Here is a 13539-nt window from a genome sequence, read left to right as displayed (position 1 = left end):
ACCTAACTTAACCACTACACCACGGGGCCGGCCCCTCCCCTCACTTCTTCAGGCCATCAGCCTGTCAAAAATTCTGACCCTGTTACCCTGCTTTTGTTCCCCGAGTGTCTGGAAGAGTAATCACATACAATCTATCCCCGGAAAGAACAGTCTTCCAACTAACCAGTCGTGAACACAGTGTCCAGAGAATGGTGCAAAGCATTTCTGTACTTTTTCCATGAGGTTATCTCCACACAGAGACAGCATCAGATGGGTGCCAGGGTCCTTTTTCCCTTTCATCTGCTTCTCTCTTTCCTTTTCTTCCCCTCCCCTCTATCCCCAGGATCCTCTCCATCCAGTCAGTGTCCTCTGTGGTCAACTCCATGGAGACTCCTGTCCTAGCACAGTCCTAGGAGGGCAGCTGTGAGACCTCCCACTCTTTCAATTTATTTGACTTAGGCCTGTCGGAGTCTTTAGTGTGAAGGACCTAAAAAACAAACACACAAACAAATCTTAAAAACATGACTTTTTTCCTGCAAATATTGCTCTCCTCTCACAGTACAACTTGGGTACATTATTTTGCTAAAAGATCTTCTTCCACCCTGTGTGAGAAAGGGAAAGAATGCGGGGAGAGAGGTGGAGTGCTGGGAGGGCAGGGAAGATGAGGAAAGAATGGAATAGTAGCTGGAGATGCGAGTCATGTCCAGGGAGGAGAAGAAAAAGAAAGAGAGCATTTCAGAAACGGAAACAGCATAAAGGCCCAAAAGCTGGGAAACTGAAACATTTGGGGAACTAAAATAAGACCAGTGCCACGGGAGCTTTGTTAGCAAGCGACAGGACGGTTGTGAGATAGAGCTGGGAATCAGAGAAAGCAGAGCATTTTGGGTCACGTTAAGGAGCTCGACCTTTATCCTAAGTAAGAAAGGGTGGATTGTTGGGGGAAATCTGGGGGAAGGCAAGTTAAGTAAACATTATAAAAGTTTGGTTGAGAAAGATTAAGAAGCTGGCCCATGTGATCTACTGTATACCACTCCATTTCTTGGCTTTCTTGCAGTTAGATTTTCTCAAATTTAAATTACCTGAATAATACATGAACATTCTCTTTATGTAAAAAGTTTCAACAGTACGAACTGAAAAGTCCCCCTGATTTATCTTCCTCAATAATTTTTGAAACTTCCTGTCAGTTAACTATTATGTATAAGGCATATTTACACATACAAATAACAAGAAAATCTATCAATAACCCCAAACTAATTGGAGTTTACTTGCCAGGCAGCTGCTAGCATTTGGTTCAGTGATTCAGCGATGTAAAGACTTTCCCTCATAATGTCAAGATGGCTGACATAGCTCCAGGCATGGTATCTATCATTCACAAATTAGTGTGTAGCTATAGATAATTAATTTTCACCACTGTGTGGAATTCCATTGTATGAATATACTACAATGTATACATTCTCCTGTTAGTGGATACTTGGGTTATTTCCAGTTTAGGGGGTTTTGTTTTGTTTTGATTTGTTTATATTTTCTGTTTTTGCTATTAAAAACATGTGCTGTTAATAGTGTTGTACAAGTCTTCTGGTGTACAAATTGCGCAAATTTCTCTAGGGTGCATACCTAGGAATGGAATTGCTGGGTAATAGAGTTTTCGCATCTCAGTTTTATTATACCCTTTGTATAAATGATATATAGTACATACTGTTCTGTATCTTACTTTAATTTATTATATAAGCTCAAAGACTTTGTTTTTCTCACTACTCTATCTCCAGCACTATTAATTCAAGTAACAAATATTTATTCAATATATACTATGTACCAGGCTCAAGTTGGAAATATTTACTCGAGTTTTCCTCTGAAGACCCTCCCTCCATATCCTCCAGCGTGGCTCTCAGTTCCGATTCTGCAGTTTGCGGGTTTACAAGCCGGTGTGATCCCAAGAATAAGGCCATTGCTAGTCCCCGAGGAGCTTTTATGCTAGCTGGAAAAAGGCGTAGTCCTCCCACAGTCCCCAGTCACACGCCAGGGCCACACCAGCCGGCACTGCACGATGTGTGGAGAGCAGAGCTCTCTTGAATGTGGGCCCTCACTCCCTCCGCGGACTCTCTTATGCAGGTACAACCTGTTCCACTGTACAGAGCAGCTGCCTGAGAGAGGCAGCTAGTAGAGGCGAACCTCTCCTTAATGTTCCTCAAACCTGGCTCTACTCCAAGATGCTCTTCCTTTACCTCTGCTATTCTCACCTTGACCTGTTGGACTAAAGAGGCTGTAGGAGGAGTCCACAATATTTGCCATGAAGAAAAGCGGCATCAATCAGTTCTTGTAAGTATAAGTGCTGTGGCTCAAAGAGCTTGCTTTGTCAGTAAAACGAACCCAGACATCCTAGCCATCACAGTTTCCCTTAGCTGGGATGGAGAACTGTGCAGGAGCCAGAAATGACCTTCTCTGGGCCAGGCATAGGAGACAGCGGCTGCCTCTGAGGTGGCATCACCCAATTTCTGTCCAGTAGCCCAATTTCTGTTGATGCCAAGTAACACCAGACAAGCCAACCAAATTGTCTCTTTGAGAACTATAAATGATAGATGAATAAAGGACAGATGACTCCAGTTTAATTAGCCCAAGTGATAGAATTTATGATTTTTTTTTTTTGGAGGAAGATCAGACGTGAGCTAACATTCATGCTAATCCTCCTCTTTTTGCTGAGGAAGACCGGCTCTGAGCTAACATCTATTGCCAATCCTCCTCCTTTTTCTCCCCAAAGCCCCAGTAGATAGTTGTATGTCATAGTTGCACATCCTTCTAGTTGCTGTATGTGGGACGCGGCCTCAGCATGGCTGGAGAAGCCTGCGTCGGTGCGCTCCCGGGATCCCAACCCAGGCTGCCAGTAGCGGAGAGTGCGCACTTAACCACTAAGCCATGGGTCGGCCCACAATTTATGACTTTTAGTGATACTCGAAGTTACACTAGGTCCCAAGGTAAGGGAAATCTGGGACCTGAGGCAACTTCCCTTGTACAAAACCTCCAACCTCCAGAGAATGACATCTGTACCTTAAAGGTACCTCTCTGGAACACTAATGGGTCACTTCTCCTGCAGTTAAGTATAAACTGTCTTGTATCGTTTTCCAAGTTCTGCTTTTCCCTCCAGCCAGATGCTAACTTCCTCAGGAGAACTTCCTTGTAAATTCTTTAACCCCTGGCAGAGTGCTGAGCACACATGTAACAAGAATTCAATGAATATTTGAGATGCTGAATAACTTTTTAAAAAGTTGGTAATAATTCAACCTAAAACATTTAGGTATAAAGTAACATACAACCGTTACAAAAATGTAAACAATATAAGGTGGAGTTCATGTGCTTTTTTTCTCCCCTACTCTCAGCTTTCTCTACCCAAGGGTTATCATTGTTAGCAGTTTATTGTATGTTTTTCCACACCTTTTTATATGCACAGACATATTAATTGTAAGATTTTTTCCCTTACATGAAAATGGAATCACACATTGTTCTGCAACTTGCTTTTTTTAATTAAACAATTATGTTTGTCCGTTCTTCATGTCACTGTGTGTGTGTGTGTGTGTGTGTGTGTGTGTGTGTCTCATTGTTTTAGATGGCTGCTTAGTGTAGTCCCTTCCGTAGTATAGATGTGTCATATTTTTTTTTTTTTTTTTTTTGCTGCGGAAGATTTGCTCTGAGCTCACATCCGTTGCCAATCTTCCTCTTTTTTTTTGCTTGGGGAATATTAGCTCTGAGCTAACAACTGTACCAATCTTCCTCTATTTTGTATGTGGGTCGCCACCACAGCGTGGCTGACAAATGGTGCAGGTCTGCACCCAGGATCCAAACCCCCGAACCTGGGACACCAAAGCAGAGCATGCTGAGCAAACTACTACACCACCAGGCTGGTCCCCATAATTTCTTAAAATACCCTTCTATAGTTGAATATTCAGGTAGTCTCCAGGTTTCCAATGAATAATGCTACAATGAGCACTGTTGTACATATCTTCTTGCACACTTTGGGAGAATTTTGTAGGCTACAGACCCAGATGTGGAATTATTGGAGAAAGTTATAGTGATGTTTTGAAAAGGACACTCAGGGAGCCCTGAATTCTAGGCTTGACTTTGCTCCTTCTAATCTGTGTTGCTCTGAGCAACTCGTTTCAACTCCCTGAGATTCTGGTTCCTCTGTAAGAGAAGGAAAAACCTTACTATGTTCCATATGGTTGTTGTGAAAATCAAATGACAAAACTACAACATCACAGTTGACTGCATTAGGTTTCAGTTTAGTTTTAGTAGAATAGGAGTATTTCCTGAGCCTCTTCATAATCTGCTAAATCTCATTAGATGACTCACCAATTTTTAGTAGTCAGCTGAAATGTTCCTCTTTTGAATATAGAATAGGGAACCAAGCAGAAGAATATTATTGAAATCAAATAGACCAACCAATGCATTCTGAGGAAATAGGTCTTGTTCTTTGGAAGGATGAATTCAGGATCCCAGACTTGATCACCCTCAGAAAAATGTGAAAGTGACCCACAATAACCTCTAAAAAAGACTACAAAGAAAACATCTGCTCTAGAATCCTATCAGGTCATAGGCAGAGAAGTCTACAAGATCTTTATAATCAAAATAGTCAATTATAAAATACTTTTAACTGGTTAAGAAAGGCATTGTGCCACTAATCTTGTTATCAAAAGACCTGAGCTTGAGTTCTGGCTTTACCACCCCCTGGTCTGTGAGCAAGTGATAAGCTCCCAGAGTTTGGTTGAGTTGGTTTTGTTTTTTTGCAAAATGGAGATGGCAAGAATAGCTAGAGTATTTTAAGGATTATATGAAGTGCTGTATGTAAAGAAGCCCAGCAGAAATCCTCGCAAATTGGGACATTCAGCAAATGCAATTGACATAACGTGAGGAAGAAGAAAATTCTCGCGGAAATGACATTTCAAGGAAGAAGTAGCTCTGAGCCCTTGAACCAAGAACCTCTGTTTTCCTCACCTGCAAAATGAAGGGACTGAATTAGATCATCTTTAAGGTCCCTTTCCTTCAAACAATAGTGAAAATTATAACAGTTGCATGTATAAAGCGCCTACTATATGTCAGGCGCTGTTCTAATGGCCTTGTAGTTGTTAATTCATTTAATCTTCACAGCAGACCTCTGAGGCGAGAATGGTATCACTCCCACTTTACAGATGAGGAAACAAGGCAGGGGGTCAGGCGGGTTAGGTGACTTGCCCGAGGTCACAGAGCTAGTGAGGGACAGAGCAGGCTGTGGGCCGTGGTTGCCCCGCCACAGAGCTCAAGCTCTTTTTTTTTTTTAATAATTTTATTTGTTTATTTTTTTTTCCCCAAAGCCCCAGTAGATAGTTGTATGTCATAGCTGCACATCCTTCTAGTTGCTGTATGTGGGACGCGGCCTCAGCGTGGCCAGACAAGCGGTGAGTCCGTGCATGCCCAGGATCCGAACCCAGGCCACCAGCAGCGGAGCGCGCGCACTCAACCACTAAGCCACGGGGCCGGCCCCAGAGCTCACACTCTTGACCTTCATTCTGTGACTCCCTGAGGTCCCCAAAAAGAGGAAATTTCTTTTCTAATAGTTTCTTTCTGCTTTGTTCTATTTTAAAGCTTTATTGACATTAATTTATTGTTTATTTTTTGAGAAAAAATTTAAATACAGAGAAAAACTTCTGTTAATTATCTACTGCTACATAACAAATTACCCCAAAACTTAGCAGCGTTAAAAAATAAACATTTATCATCTCACATAATTTCTGAGGGTCAAAAATCGGAGAGTGGCTTAGCTACATGGTTCCGGGTCAGGGTCTCTCACGAGCTTGTGGTCAGGCTGTTGGCCTGGGCTGCCGCCATCTGAAGGGGCTGAGAAGCTGCTTCTGAGCTCGCTCATAAGGCTGTTGGAAGATTACAGTTCTTCGCCACGTGGGCCTCTCCCTGAGGCTGCTCATGCAACTTGGCAGCTGGTCCCCCAGGGTGAGAAATCAGAGAGAGGACCTACGATCGAGCTGAAGCCCTCTGTCCTAGCCACTCTCCTAATCTTAGAAGTGACATTCCATCACTTCTGCCACATTCTATTTGCTAGAAGCAAGTCACCAAGTCCAGCCCAGACTCAAGGGTAGGGAAATTAAGCGCCATCTCTTGAGGGGGGAATATCATATGTATGATCCACAACGAGTACAAAGAAAAATGTGACAGACAGTGGTGTACTCACTGCCCCAAATTGGCAATTATTATCTTATCATATTTTTCTCAAGAACATTTTCAATTAAAAAAAACATTAGAAATAAAATCTTCTTTGTTCCCACACCCAGTCTCAATCTCTTTCCTACTCTCCAGAGGCAGCAACTCTCAGATTGGATGGCATACCTTTCCGGTCCTTTTTATTCTCTTATATACATATAAGTATAGTGAAAACATGTAGCATTGTTTTGTGGGTTTTTAAGTTTTTTGTAAATGGTATCACACTTACATATTCAGCAACTTGCTTTTTTCATTTGACGTTGTTTTTGAGATTTATGCACACTGAGGGCCAGCCCCCCGTGGCTTTAGTGGTTAAGTCCAGTGCACTCTGCTTTGGCAGCCCAGGTTCCGTTCCCAGGTGTGGACCTACACCGCTCTGTTAGCAGCCATGCTGTGGTGGCAGCCCACATACCAAAAAGTAGAGGAAGATTGGCACAGATGTTAGCTTAGGGCGAATCTTCCTCAACCGAAGAAAAATATGCATGCTGATATATTTAGACCTAGTTCAATATTGCATTGTATAAAAAAACTGCTTTCGATTCATCTATTGATGGAGATTATTCCTGAAGTATAGATCACTATTATAATCAATGCTACAAGAAATAGCTATATTCGTGTTTCCTCGTGCATACGTGCAAGAGTCTCCCAAGAGCAGTGTTTCTCACGTATTTTGACCCCATCCCACAATGAGGAATTTCTAACTGTGACCAGCCTATGTCTCGTCGTGACCAGTTATATATAACCAAAACCAAAGTTTCCTGAGAAACAATACTTACCCTTTCTATGAATAATGACCTCTGATATTACCTAGTTTTAGTCGATGTTCTTTTAAATTGCTGGCTGAGAGACACTAAATTGATTTCTGGACCCCCCTTTGCGTCTCCCTCTGCAGTTTGAAAAACAATCTTCTAGGTCTGTATGAAACTGTTACAACATACACAGTTTAGGGCAGTTTAAACTTCAGAAGACATTGCAAATTTGCTCTTCATAGTAGTTGTACCAATTTACACCCCCCTTGCAGCGTGTGAGAGTCCCTTTTGCCCACACCGATGCCCACACTGAATATTGTCCGAGTTTTCATTTCTGCCAGTCTCATTATTGGGACTCATTTAAGGGGTGGATGAAAACAGGCCTGCATAAACATATTATTTCTTTTGCTTGGGGGGCACAGGTGTAATGGGAGAATTCTCCTGTGCTTGTCCTCATGGCTGCTGTGTGTCACTGAGTCCTTTAGAAAATGTAATAATTAAAAGGAGAAAGGGAGCACTACGGGGAGTCCCTCAGGAATCACAGGAGCCTCTGGAATGAGCGAGACCCATCTGCCATAGCTCCCTCTGGTTTTCCAAGGAGAAGCCACTCCAATCCGCCCACCGCTTTTCCCAAGCCCTCTACTCTACAGGCTCTCCCTGGTACTCAGCGACCACTTCTTCTCCTTCTGCACGGACAACATGAGACCATCACAGGAAAACTCTGCTATATCCTATCCTTCATCTATAAACTTACCAATATCTGCTATCGTTCCCTCTCCTTCCATCCTATCCCAGAGTAAGTGGAAACCTTCCTGCCCAAGGCTAATTCTTCTTCCCCCCAGCTCTGAGCTCTCTCCCCTCCCATCCTCTGAGGGCCCTTGCTTCATAAACAATCCCCTCTTTTGCCTCTCTCTTTAACTCCTCCCCGCACCTCATCCTTCCCTTCAGCACATAAGTGTGCTCAAGTCTCCCCTTCCTCAATGTCTTCCCTTGAGTCCTGTTCCTCTCTCTCTGACTTAACTCTTATTTATCCTCAGACGCAAACATCATTCCTCAGAGAAGCACTTCCTTTCATCCATAGCACCTATCCTTTCCCTTCATGGCATTTAACAAAGTGAGTGTATGTGTGTGTATGTGTATGTGTATATATATATATACTCACCTGTAGGTCTGCCTCCCCTACTTTGCAGTCAGCTCCAAGAGTTCAGGGACCTTGCCTCCCTAGCACCTAAGATAGAATAGGCGCTCACTCACTGCACATTTGTTGAGTCAATAAATGATTTCCAGCCTACAGCCTCCTTTACTCTCCACTCCTGCACCAGATAGATATTTTGAAATGAAAAGCCTGTCACATCCCTCCCCAGCTTGAAAAATGCTGTTGGCGCCTCAGCTGGGGAGTAAAGTCCAGTCTCCTTAGCACAGCAGAAAATGGTTCTGTGAAAACAACTCTCCCCTCCCCCCAAAGCAAAACAAAGACCACCTCTTCTAGCAAAGGAGCAGCAGAGGAAAAACTCAGATCAGCTAACACTATTGTTAGCTGACGGCCCTGGTAAAAGAAGCCGTGGAGAAGAGTTTAGAACCCACAGGTAAAGGAAGTTATGTAATTATTTTTAGATTTCATCCTTTTGTTATTGTTTTTGTGTTTTCCTCATGCTCTTTTTCCTTCATGAGAAAACTTTTACCTCTTGTCTCAAAGGGAAGGGAATCTAACATTTCACTGAGCACTTACAATACGCCGTGCATTGGACTAAACGCTTTATTTACTTTGCCCTATTTTATGTAATTCTTTTCAAAACCTAGAGTATTTACCATCTCCCCTTTCAAAAATAAAATGACAGAGGCCAAAAATATTAAATACACCAGGGAAAATGAAATGTTCTGGTGATTTCCACGTTACAAGAAAGTGCAAAAGCCTGTGCAATACATAAGCTTTTCATTAGTTGATATGAGGTCACGGGCCACCTCTGGCATGTGTGATAATCTTGATGTGCCGTCTTCCACATAAACTTCCCTCTCTGTTTCTCTCTCCCTCTTGCTGGCTCCTCTTTCTCTTGCTCTCACTTAATTCCATTACTTTGTGTTTTTTCATTTTTCTCTCTGCCTGCCTGAAGCCCACCAACAGCTTCCTTGTTGTCTTTTAGACCAAAAATTTACTGACCACTTGTCTAAGCTGAAGTGAAAGCAAACAGAAAGAAAGGCTTCTTTTAATTCCTGGGCTAGAACTGCAACAAGGGATGATGATCTACCGTACAATATGTGACCCAAAGAGAGAAAGTCACATACTCCAGCCAGGCTTTCAGCTTCTAATATGCAGGGGCCAGTCGCCCACTGAGCTCTTTGTGAAGTTCTCAACGTTGCTGATGATGATACCCACCCTGATATCAGTTCCCTGACATTAAACCTAGAATATATGGAGTTAAAACCAAAAGCACTCATCCTCTATCCCTGTTTCTCTAAATTATATTCATATGTAAATGTTGGGTTTTTTAAAACCTTTGTATCCCTGAACTTCACAAGGCAGATAGAGGTTACAAATTGTTAAAAGCCCAGGTGGCCTCAGGCTGGGCTCACAACGATGCCTTAGCTAATTATCAGTTCTTGAGGTTTGTTACAGGGAAACTGATATCAAGAAGCTAAAGCTTCTCAGACCTCAACTCCTTGGCTTCCTGGCACCAGAAATTACTATTCACCACGGAGACAGAGACAACAGAGACAGTTGAGACAGAGACAGTTGAAGGACACTCACCCGCAATTCCCTTATCTCGCCATCCTCCTCCCTGCCAGCAGCCTCACAAGGCCAAAGGCGGGCTGGTGGGAAAGCACCGACCAGCAAGGCCACAGGCTCCTTCTCCCTACCAGCAGCTGCATTCCTCACAACCTTTAAAACCCCTTGCCTCCCATCTTTTGGGGAGACAGGACAAATTTGAGAGCTCTCGTCTCCTAGCTGATGTCACCTGAAATAAAAACACTTTCCTTGCCATAAGCCTGGCATTCCAGTTTTATTTGGCCCCTCTTGTGCGGTGGGTAAGGAACCTGCATCCGGTAACAATGATACTGAGGTTCTCATGTTTCCATTTTGAAAAAAAGAACCTGTAACTAGAAGTCGTTAGCATTTTATCAGCACGTGAGAAGTTGCAGAGGAAAGTTTTCCTGAGACTTGGAAAGTAAAAATGGAAGCAGAAGAAAGAAGTTTTCCTTTAATGGACAGAGACATTAGGTTGTGGAACTCTGAAAGTAGCACCATGTGGAAAATGCAAGATGAGACTGGTGGTCCTAAAATTCTGCCCATTCATTAGGACCTGAGAATGCAGAGGCTGCTTTGGAAAACCAAAACTAGATTACTAATCCAGGAGATTTTATACTCTGAGGGTTTAAATCAAGGCTGGCACAATGGGTGCCCTCCATTTTGATGCTTTCTGATTCTCCACTTTAAGGGAGATGAGAAGACACCCAGGGGATAAATCATTCCTTTGGTTCAATTTCAAGAAAGAGGTATTCATTTATTTGCAAAACTTTTCAAGTGCTTTCTGAATACCAGACTCCATATTTAAACAAACCAAATCTTGGAGATCAAGCAGATGCTATAAATCATCAAAATAGTTCCCCATTCCCCCACCTCCCGGACAAACAAACAAGCATTAAAAGAAAATTAGTGTTGAAGAGCAGAGCTAGTGGGTAGGTGGTTTATAGCTTGTGGGCTGATGATCTGACAACATTTTAGCAGAGGACTTTGCTGACTGGCAAAAAGCAGTGAGTTGCTAAACTCTGAGGGATTGTTATGAATACTTAAGGGCAAAGGTATTGTTTCCCTGAAATATGGGCAGTGTTTGAAAACTATAGCCCTACAACTTTCATGATCTACGTTTCATGAGGAGGTGTCTTTCCTTGATAAAAAGCATTTAGATTCCTGCTGGGAACTACCCCCTCTTCTTCAACAGACTCCTACCACCCTGAATTAATCACATATTTTGTAGGCTCATTAAGTCTTGGTGTCATTTTGACGCATATATTATTACAATGATACATGCAGAGCTACAGTATTCAATTTCTGCCTAAAGGATTTTAAGGCTAGACTTTGGAGATGAGAAACTTTGACTCATCCAATTGATTCAGGAAATGAGTTTGCTGGCCTATTGCAGAGTCATTGGAGGAAAGAAAAAGAGAAAGAGAGCAAATCCCCTGGGGCTTAAATCTCAAGGGAACTCAGCTCCCCACTAGACTTTTAGAAATAAAATATTAATGGTAGTCATAAGGAAGTTTTACAAATTGCCGCACCAAAAATTTCTTTCTTGGCTAACTGCATGCAACTGGTTGATTGAATGATCTGGACTCAATCAGGGGCAAAAAAAGCAACTTTACTCTTTTTCTCCACTGTTGTTTCAAACCTCCTCTGTCAAATTATTCTTCTCTATCCTTGGATGAAATCTTAGGCAGAGTTTGGGTATTAAAAAGCTCAGTATCATCTAATATTAAAATGTCATGCTCTCATTTGATTCAAAGTTTCTCCTCGTGCCCCCATCCCTCCTCCTTCCGTCCTCAGGCCTGAATCAAGCTTACAAGCCCCAAGTGGGAAAGGCCAGGGTGGGTTTATGGCACGGGGGGGCAAGGAAGGGGTGCTCTTTCTTCCTCAATCCACCTCCTTCTACGCTTTCTAGCAGCTCTTTCTGGCTATTCTATGTCCGATCAATGGAGGAGGTGGATTAGAGGACAAAGACCTCTGGCTGGTGCAGCCGACTTTCTGAGTTCCCACCAGTGAGGACCTCCCACCTCCAGTTTCCTGCCATAGACAATTATCTCAGGCCAACTCCTGATTTCTCCACCACTTCCCACTCCAACCACCCATTGCAGTTCGAAGCTTTAGATGGCCCACCACCAACCTTTAGAAAGACTGTTTTGATGGAGTCCCTTTTAAGATGACCAAAATCCAGCTCTTTTTTATGTAATCCACATGCAGCACACAGGAAACCTGTATGTTTGCCCCTTCAGACCCTTATTTCCAACTGTATTAATAAAGGTTCTCCAGAGAAACAGAACCAATAGTATATAGAGATATAGATATAAATATATGATGTATATATTTATATAGAGATAGAGATATAGACGTAAATGTAGATGTAGATATAGATATAGAGGTAGATATTTAAAGAAATTTATTGTAAGGAATTGGCTCACATGATTATGGAGGCTGACAAATCCCAAGATTTGCAGCCAACAAAGTGGAGATCCAGGAGAGCTGATGGTGTAGTTCTAGTCTAAAGGCCAGTAGGCTCAAGAGTCAGGAAGACCAGATGTTTCAATTCAGAGTTCGAAGGCAGGAAAAAACCAATGTTCCAGCTCCAAGGCAGTCAGGCAGGAGAAATTCCACCTTACGTGTGGGAAAGTCAGCCTTTTTGCTCTTTTCAGGCCTTCAACTGACTGGATGGGGCCCACCCACGTTAGGGAGGGCCTAATACAAATGTTAATCTCATCCAGAAACACGCTCACAGACACACCCAGAATAATGTTTGACCAAATGTCTGGGCATCCCAGGGCCCAGTCAAGTTGACACATAAAATTAACCATCATACCAATTCTATTCACCCTGCCACCATGGTTCCCTTTGCCAAGCCTCTTCCTGCTTAGATGTTTTCAGATGTGGGACCGGTACTAATTCCTGATTCCTGCCTATCACATGCCAAGTTCTCCAAGTGGTTCTCTGGAGCCTTCCTCATCTACCGTGAGATGTGGATGTGAAATGCACAAAACCCTACACAAAACACCCCCCGCCACTCTCCCTCCTGACAGGGGGCAGGTATAAGACTCCATGGGGAACCCAGTTTAGCCCCAGACTGATGTGAAACCTCATAACCATGGTAGAGTAGCCAGAATGCCTAAAAGGGCCTGTAGTCAGCCCAGTCTCTTCAATGTCTTTGGATCCGGGTGTGACCCAGGGTTCCCCCAGAACCTCTCCTACTCTCCTCCCCACCCCAAGTCCTGCCATCAGGAACTGACCCCCTTAAGTTCAAATCTGAACTCATTGATCTGACTAGAATGAAAGCAGCTCCAAAATCCTAATGCTCTAAATAAAATCTGACTCTCCATATGTGAATTCTTAGTTACCAGTACTATGGGAAGGAAATGGACTTTTGTTCTTTATGAATCTCATGTTCATTCATTCATTCAACCAATATTTATTAAGCTTAATATGTTCAATGCTGGGAAAACACAGGTTAAAAAACCATGCTGTCTGGCTTCGAGGAGTCATATCCTGGTGGGTTACACAGATGATTGTATTACAAATGTTCTATGGGGTATGAACATAAGGTTTTTGTTTTTTATAATTTTATTTATTTTTTCCCCCCCCAAAGCCCCAGTAGATAGTTGTATGTCATTGCTGCACATCCTTCTAGTTGCTGTATGTGGGACGCGGCCTCAGCGTGGCCGGAGAAGCAGTGCGTCGGTGCGTGTCCGGGATCCGAACCCGGGCCACCAGCAGCGGAGCGCGTGCACTTAACCGCTAAGACACGGGGCCAGCCCGTGAACATAAGTTCTAATTGACCAGGGTTACACTGCAAAAATGCCTGAACAAGTA

This window comes from Diceros bicornis, chromosome 1 (assembly GCF_020826845.1).
Source record: "Diceros bicornis minor isolate mBicDic1 chromosome 1, mDicBic1.mat.cur, whole genome shotgun sequence".
Lineage (NCBI taxonomy): Eukaryota > Metazoa > Chordata > Mammalia > Perissodactyla > Rhinocerotidae > Diceros > Diceros bicornis.
This window is presented reverse-complemented; position numbering follows the sequence as displayed.